The sequence below is a fragment of the Vulpes vulpes genome, chromosome 2 (genome assembly GCF_048418805.1).
Source record: "Vulpes vulpes isolate BD-2025 chromosome 2, VulVul3, whole genome shotgun sequence".
Classification (NCBI taxonomy): Eukaryota; Metazoa; Chordata; class Mammalia; order Carnivora; family Canidae; genus Vulpes; species Vulpes vulpes.
The window spans coordinates 44,844,713-44,851,861 of NC_132781.1; positions in this window are offsets into that span (position 1 = coordinate 44,844,713).

The window sequence follows — 7,149 nt, forward strand, 5'->3', positions numbered from 1 at the left end:
ACATTGATAATGGTTCTGTCAATAAAAACCATTAATTTACACAAAGAACTGATTATATGGTACTTGCCTTTGTGTATTGCTTTATATTTTTAAGGCACTTTCACATACTTCTTTTGCTGTAAATGCAAAAATTTGCTTGTTTGCAGATAATCACACCTAGCCAAAAGTAGTGTGAGTTCTAAACTCAAGTTTAAAAAAATATTCAAGGGCATTGAACCATTAAGGAAATTACATTTGAAATGAATTAGAACCAGCAAATTGCTGTGAACAAATAGAGCTGCCTTCCTAAATCATCAGATCAATAATTTTTAATGTCTTCATGTCTCATAAATAATTCCATAACAGGTTTATTTTGCTTACTCTAATGGTATTTTTAGTTTTTTTTATCAAAAAATATGTTTGGGGGCACCCGGGTGACTTGGTTGGTTAAGCAACCAACTCTTGATTCCATCTCAGGTTGTGATTTCTGGGTTGTGGGATCGAGCCCCAGCATCAGGCTCTGCACTCAGTGGGGAGTTTGTTTGAGACTGACTCTCTCTCTCTCTCTCTCTCTCTGCCTCTGTTCACCCCCTCACCCTCAGCTAACATGCACTCTCTAAATAAAATTTTTAAAATATGTTAGAAAAAATAGATATGTTAGACAGTAAAACATGCCCATTATGGAAAATAATAATAAATAATGCTATCACCAAGATATATTACTCTCATATATTAATATTTTGGTAGATTTTTTCCCAGTCCTCTTTAAATGCATTTATTATATATTTGAGATTATGCTGTAAATTAATTTTGAATATTTTACTTATATTTTCAACATTATTACAATCTTTACAAACCTAATTTTTAATAAGTCAGAAGGTATTTGATTTTTGATTATTATAGATTATCTTCTTAACTCGGGGAGAGTGGGTTTGTCTACAGATGCACACTTTGGCACAAAAACAGACCAGGTCTTCATCTGTTCTGGTAACTTTATTTTTTTTTAAACCTTTTTTTTTTTTTTTTTTTTTTTATTTATGATAGTCACAGAGAGAGAGAGAGGCAGAGACACAGGCGGAGGGAGAAGCAGGCTCCATGCACCGGGAGCCTGATATGGGATTCGATCCAGGGTCTCCAGGATCGCGCCCTGGGCCAAAGGCAGGCGCCAAACCGCTGCGCCACCCAGGGATCCCTTTTTTAAACCTTTTTAAAAAGATTTTATTTATTTGACACAGAGAGAGAGAGAGAGATTGAACACACACAATCAGGGGGAGAAGCAGAGGAATGGGAGAAGCAGGTCCTCTGCTGAGCAGGGAGCCGGACGTGGGACTCAATCCCAGGACCCTAGGATCATGATCTGACTCAAAGGCAGACCCTTAACCAACGGAGCCACCCAGGTGCCTCTGTTCTGGTAACATTTTTTTTTTAAACATTTTTATTTATTTATTCATGAGACACAGAGAGAGAGAGGCATGGGCAGAGGGAGAAGCAGGCTCCTTGCAGGGAGCCTGATGTGGGACTCGTCCCAGATTGGGGATCCCGCCCTGAGCTGAATGGCAGATGCTCAACTGCTGAGCCACCCAGGCGTCCCTGTTCTGGTAACTTTAAACTTAAAAATAGTAAGAGTCCCATCCTTATTAGCATTTAGTTTCTGTCTTTAAACTGGGCATCATAGTACCTATAGAAACTCAAGCTGCTACTTAAGTCTCTAGTTTTTGCTTTTTATAGGCTGAGCTCTATTAACCTATTTAGTAAACTGTAATTACGTAGGCACTTGGTGCTTGTTTAAGCAATAAAGGAAAACCATTCTTCGTGAAGCTAAGTTTGTAGTATCTTTTACCACACAGGCAACTTCCACCCCAACAGTTAGTTACTTCTCAACAAGATTGTGGATGAAAACCCACATGGCCAAAAAGTATAAATAATGCAGAGAAAGTGAATTAGTTACAAAGACTAAAAATTCTTATTTGGGAAGGAATCTTCATTATATATATAGCAACAAGAACCTCAGCCCCAAGCATACTAGTGCATACTTATGTAGCAGCTGACTGTCACTACTTGTCTGTGACCGACTTCACAAACTATTTTTTAAAAAGGATTTTATTTATTTATTCATGAGAGACAAAGAGAGAGGCAGGGACACAGGCAGAGGGAGGAAGCAGGCTCCCTGCAGAGAGCCCGATGTGGGACTCCAACCTGGGATTCCAGGATCTTGCCCTGAGCTGAAGGCAGATGCTGAGCCACCCAGGTGTCCCCTCACAAACTATTAATTGTGAGTCTGAAGACTGAATAAACTGTTTAGTTATGAGCCAGACTGAAATACATTTGCCCTGGAGGCAGTACAGATTTCCATGTTGTCAGGTAACATGATGGAGCTGCCCCACAGAGGTCTTAGAAGGATTCAGAAAGTTTTAAACACTGCTGCAATATAAAGGATGGGAGCACTTGCTAGTCAAGATTCTGCTACTGTCTATCTTTTATGTATGATAAGTCCATTGTTGTCTTATGCAGCACCTGTGGGTTGATTGGTTTAACTTTATATGTTTTCTTCTATTTCAATTTTAAGTGCCATGTTCACTCCATCTGCTGCTGTTTAACACTCTACTTTTGGGTCCTGCCCAGTATAGCAGCACACACATAAACCTTCAAAAAAGATTGTAACATTGAAAAGAAAGAGAATATAGTAATTTATCAAGAAAAATGAAGAAAATCAACTGAAATAAAAGAATAAAATAATCGAGGTAAGCTGGCTGGATACAAGACCAATATGCAAAATTACATGGCTTTTCTATAAGCCAGCAAATATCAATTAGAAAATGTAATAGAAAAGGAGGACCAGGGGTATCCCTGGGTGGCTCAGCGGTTTGGCGCCTGCCTTTGGCCCAGGGCGCGATCCTGGAGCCCCAGGATCGAGTCCAACGTCAGGCTCCTGGCATGGAGCCTGCTTCTCCCTCCTCCTGTGTCTCTGCCTCTCTCTCTCTATGTCTATCAAAAATAAATAAATCTTAAAAAAAAAAAAAACAAAAACAAAAGAAAGAAAAGGGGGACCATTTACAGTATTTTTAAAATTTTAATCCCAGTACAGTTAACAACATAGAGTGTTCTATTAGTTCTAGGTATATTTTTTAATTTATAAAATCTGTTAGTTTTAGACCTAACAAGAAATATGCAAGACCTATAAGCTACAAACCTTTACTGAAAGATATAAAAGCCTAAATACGGCAGCCCTGGTGGCGCAGTGGTTTAGTGCCGCCTGCAGCCCGGGGCATGATCCTAGAGACCATGGATCGAGTCCCACGTCAGGCTCCCTGCATGGAGCCTGCTTCTCCCTCTGCCTGTGTCTCTGCCTTTGATTCTCTCTCTGTGTCTCTCTGAATAAATAAATAAAATCTTTAAGAAATATATATATTTAAAAAAAAGCATAAATAAATGGAGAGCATGGTCCTAAAGGGAAGATTCAATACTGTAAACATGTCGATTTTCCTCAAATTGATCTATAAATTCAATACAATTCCAATTGAATTCCTAAGATGTTTTTAATAGACTCAGTAAGCTCTTTCTAAAGCTTATATGAATTAGAAAAAATGTGCAAGAATGGCCAAGAAATATTTGAATAAAGAATACTGGTGGAAGGAAGGAAGGAATTTACAGTATATCAAAACAACACCCTCAAATTATCATAATTGAAACAGTATAGAAGAAACAAAAAGATCAATGGAATAAAACACAGTCCTGAACTAGACCCACTAAATTTAATCTGTGGTAAATATATCATACCTGTGGGAAAGGATGGACTAAGAAAGCCACAGAAATCATTAGACTTCCTTCAAAAAAAATAAAATGAGTTAAATACTGTCCCCCTCCAGAATTCATGTCCTCCCAGAACCTCATGATCTTATTTGGAAATGGGTCTTGGCAGATTTAATTGTGGTAAGGATTGAATTGAGACCGTATTGCATTAGGGTAGGCCCTAAATCCAAAGAAAATATCCTTGTAAGAGACAGAAAAGGACGCAGACACAGAAAGGAAGGTGATGGAGTAGAAGAAAAGAAGAAAAGATGGAGTAAGAGATTGGAATGATGAATCTACAAGCCAAAGACTGCTGGCAGCCACCAAAAGCTAAGGGAGAGAACCTTGGAACAGTTTCTCAGAGCCCCCCAAAAGGAATCAATTCTACCAACACCTTGATTTCAGACTTCCGGCCTCCAGAACTGTGAGAAAATTCATTTCTGTTGTCATAATGCACTCAGCCTTTGATAATTTGTGATACACAGTCCTAGAAAAGTAATACACTGCCACACATGAAACACAAACATAAATTCCAGATATATAAAAGATTTAGGATGAAAAGCAACATTACAGATTTATTGAAGAAAAGTTTGAAAAATATTTTTATAATACACAGACTAGAGAAAGCTTTCCCAAACAAGGCACAAACCCCAGGTGTCATATAGAAAAAGACAGATTTGTGTATGCTAAAACAAAATTGTACATCAAAGGGCACTATTAACAAGTTAAAGATAAGTATTAGTTAAGAAGAAAATATTTGTAGTACATAGCAGAGTAAGGATTAATACCCAGAATAGCCAAAAGATCCTACAAATTATGAAGAAACACAAATGACCAAGAGAATTATTCAAATAATATAAACTGGATATAGATGACATACAAAAAGGCCAATGAAAACTTTATAATTAACTTTAAAAAACTGATAATGGGGCACTGGGGTGGCTCAGTATTTGAGCATCGGCCTTTGGCTCAGGGTCCTGGGATCCAGTCTTGCGTTGGCCTCCCCCAAGGGAGCCTGCTGCTCCCTCTGCCTATGTCTCTGCGTCTCTCTCTGCATCTCTCATGAATAAAGAAATAAAATCTTTAAAAAAAAAAAAACCCTGATAATATCCTGTGTACATAAAGATATAGAGACATAAAAAAAAAAAAAAGATACAGGGACATAGCAATTTTCTTGATGCTGGTAGAAGTATAAATATGTATTACAAGGATATAGTATTATTTTTTTGTAATAGCAAAAACTTAGGAAAAATCTAAATATCCAGTAAAAAAGTAAAATATTTTATGCTATGGCCAAACTATAAGATACTATACAGTCACTGCTATATAACCATGCAAAGAAAAGTTTGGAAGGAAAAAAATACCATGAGTATGTATATGGAGTTCATGAGTATGAACTCATATGGTTTCATGAGTATGTATATGGAGTAAACCTTAAATTAAGAGTGACTTTTACACTTTCCTGTGTTTAATGAGTTTTTCCAATAAAAATGGTTGTTACATAAATATAAAAAAAGGAAAATCGTAATAAACACCTAGAAAATAATGGCTCTAATTATTAAACATGCTTGTTTTCTATGGAACATTATTTAGTACATGCATGTGAATATCTTGAAATATAGTTAGAAATGGGATGAAGAAGAGCATGCTGCCTCCCAAAATACATGAAAGGTAATATTTTTAAAAACATGACATACATATAACATACTTTTGGGGTCATCATTTTTTAAAGTGTTGAAATGTCATAAAAGCTCTTAGAAGACAGTGGCTTTGATTTTTCCAAGATTTTTCCCATTTTATACACACACAAACACACACACACACATATATGAGAAGATATTTAAGCTGGTATAAAGTACAATGCAAATGTACTTCATTGTATTAGTTCCTAAAACCATATACTATCATTTAGTGTAGTGGATTATATCGGCTCATAAAATGTTACACTCTAAACCCAACAGAGAACCATGTTTGGCAAGGGCAGTGAGGACAAAGAAAAAGAGCAATTGAGAATGAAAAAAGTCAAGATTTTCATAGGCAGTTGTAACTATGAGATTGACCCTAAGGAGAGAAAGCCAAATGTGGATATAAAAAATTTGGAGATTAATGATGGCCACAGGAGCAGTCTCAGCAGTGACTCTCAATGGGGGACTGGGGTGGAGGAAGCCATCAGAATCTTGGACAATATTATATTTAGGAAATAAAACTTTTAACAGTTTTTCTGGTATATACCTAAAGTACAGCCAGGCAAAATATTCTTGGCTGGTGGAGAAGGGATATCACCTTGTGTTATCAGTGGTTGTGAAAACTAGAGAATATTATGTGTGGGAAGGTTGCCCACAAGTTTTTTATGTTTAGCAGAAGGCATGGACTTAAAAAAGTCGTTTGTTTGTTTTTTTTTTTAAAGAAGTTTAAGGGACGCCTGGGTGGCTCAGTGATTGAGTGGCTGCCTTCAGCTCAGGTTGTGATCCCAGGGTCCTGGGATGGAGTCCCACATCAGGCTCCCTGCAGGGAACCTGCTTCTCCCTCTGCCTATGTCTCTGCCTCTTTCTATGTTCTCATGAATAAATAAATAGTCTTTTTTTTTTTTAAGGAAGTTTAATATTCAGTGGAATTCCGTTTCCCTTAAAATTCCATGCAAAATGTGCAAATGTATATTTTTCTGAGGAAAGGACCTACATAGAGTTCTTCATGTCCTAGAAGGGATCCAGACTCAAAAAATATTAAAAACTACTGGTATAGACCAGAAGAGAAGTGGTTGAAGATCCAGCTCAGGGGATGCAACAGAAAGAAGGGGAGGCAAAGAAACAAGAACACAGGGCTGGAAGTGGCAATGGCATTGTAAGATACTCAAGGGTGTTAGATACAATGAATTAGTGGTAGATATACTATAATGATCGTACTAGTTGGGCAGCCCGGGTGGCTCAGGGGTTTGGTGCCTGCCTTCGGCCCAGGGTGTGATCCTGGAAACCCAGGATCGAGTCCCACATTGGGCTCCCTGCGTGGAGCCTGCTTCTCCCTCTGCCTGTGTCTGTGCCTCTCTCTCTCTCTCTCTCTCTGTCTCTCTCTCATGAATAAATAAAGAAAATCTTTAAAAAAAAATGATTGTACTAGTTAATGTCAATTTCATAAAACAAATGTTTTTCTTTTTTGTTGTAAAGTATAAGACTGACACAAAAGGGTTTGTCATTTTGACTTATATAATTATCACCTTGTTGAGTAGGTGAAGGAATTACTGAATGCAAACCCAATGGAGCCAACATGGAAGGGTTCTAAAAGCATCCAGGAGCTAGCACGTATGCATGACTGAATGCCTGAGCTATGATCGTGGGAACAGGCAAGCTGCTGAAGCTAGCTGGAGATTATGATCTGTTTAGCAAG